Source organism: Dermacentor andersoni, chromosome 3 (assembly GCF_023375885.2).
Source record: "Dermacentor andersoni chromosome 3, qqDerAnde1_hic_scaffold, whole genome shotgun sequence".
In the NCBI taxonomy this organism is placed as follows: domain Eukaryota; kingdom Metazoa; phylum Arthropoda; class Arachnida; order Ixodida; family Ixodidae; genus Dermacentor; species Dermacentor andersoni.
Genome location: NC_092816.1, coordinates 52,640,896 through 52,643,007, shown reverse-complemented (window position 1 = coordinate 52,643,007; position 2,112 = coordinate 52,640,896).

Genomic DNA, 2,112 nt, shown 5'->3' with positions numbered 1-2,112 from the left:
TATCACTACGCCTTCGAGTAACCCCGCTGTACTTTTCTTTGTATCAATATTTAAGGCCACCTTTTCATTTCAGAAATAGAAACAAGCTTTTAATACTCATTCTTGCAGTCATTAACATTGGTTCTATAAAAACAGAAAAAGAGTCCTACGTCGGAATGGGGAACTATGTTTTGAGAGCGCATGAGTCATACCAACGCATTTGTTCTACGTCCTTCGGCGCTCGCGTTGTTTCTACGAACGTTTCGCATACGTTTCATTTTTCCCGACTGCCCTGCGTCGTGCTAGGGTGGCGTGAACTTGTGGGATTGAGCAAGACGTACAGCAAGGGTACAGCGCTATGTACACCAGACTTCACTTCTTTCTATGGAGAAGTCTAGTAGAACCTTGACAATGTTTTCCGAGGAACGTAGAAAAGGCGCAAAAATCCTTTACACACACAAAAAGAAAGCGCACCTTAGAAGAGAGAAAATGCCGAGAAGCGAAGTACGATGCAGCAAAGCGTCACGAAATGTTCTGTGCCGGAAAATGTAAAACGTTCGGACAGTAATGAACAGAAATAACGTGAGCGGAAGCGCTAGTGTTGAGAAAGTTCTCGACAAATTTGCCAGCACCCGTATCTCTGGTTCCAGTAATCTCGGACTTGATGGAGTTTCATAACCGCGTGCGAGGAACTCTTCCTTTTTTTTTTTTTCGTTTTTAACGGCCTCTATCCAAGACGCCCCACGAGTGCCGCATACGTTGGGTGTCGTTGCTGGTCACAGCTAAGCAGCTAAGGGAAGATTAGCACTAGGTGCCCACGGGAAAACCACAAACGAAGGAGTACAGGGGGATATGGGCTGGGTATCGTTCGAAGCACGGGAAGCTCAGAGTAAAATCCTATACGAAAAACGTCTGAGGAAATTGGACGATAACAGGTGGGCAGCTAAGGTATTTAAATACCTATACAGAAAGAGCGTTGACTCACAATGGCGGAAAAGAACTAGGAAGCTAACCAGTAAGTATGCCAGACACGAGGACGAAGACGGAGCATTAAACGACAGGTTAAAAACGCGGAAGATAAAAATTAGATAATTTCAATGGAAAAGAAGCATAGTGTGGAACTATATCGATACTGTAAACAGCAGATCAGGAAAGAAGCGTTTTGTGATCAACTCAAGAGCCAGTGCCCTACTCTTTGAAGCTAGGTCAGGATGTCTTAGAACGCGGAGCTATAAAAAGAAATTTAACGAAGAAGACACATGTACTGTGTGTGGTAAATATGTAGAAACAATGGAACACCTCATACTAAAATGTGATGGTATCAATCCCGATGTCGATGTGGCCACAGTCACGCTTCCTGAGGCCCTAGGGTTCAGAGACAACAGTAGTCATGTAAATAAATATGCGGTGGAAATTAGTAATAGGCGATTGGAGGATTGGTGGCTCAAAAGCAGAGAGGTGACATAAGGTTAAAAGGGTAGGAAGACGTATTTAAAGAAAATCGCGAATTTTAATAACACACAACACAGGTAAATAAAAATACAAGGCAAAATAAAAAGCTGAGCATGGTGGCAACTGCCATCACCCCGTTTCAAAGGGGACGCTCCTACCTTCCATCCATCCACCCAAGCTATTGCCCAGTCTCCTCCGTGGAGATGGAGTAGGCACAACACAATAATCAATTATGCTGGGCTGCGTTTTTTCCTAAATAATGCTACTTTGTAGACAGCACTGTCATACTTTCACAGTCTGTTTTCCTTGTACTGGTAACCTGAAAACCACACCTAGACAAACTTTCCCAATTCTCTCGTCGTCAGCTATGTTCATAGGCATGAATAGCAACATCGAGGGCATTAGCCGAGAAAGTGTAAGAGTAAGGTTGAAGATTTGTTTGCAGAAGACAAAGATAACTTTCGATTGCCTAGCACAAGTATAGTAAGCTCTATGGCCTAGCAAGAGAACAAGAATTCATGACTGGTAGTCAGCCTTCAGAACCTATGCAAGAGTACATCTAATCATAACTGGGAGCTTGCTGCAATCCTTAAAAAAAGTGTATAGAGTCATTGCATTCTACTAGCACTAGCATATGGGGCAGAAACTTGGAAATTAACCATGAATAAGCTTGAGAAAAAC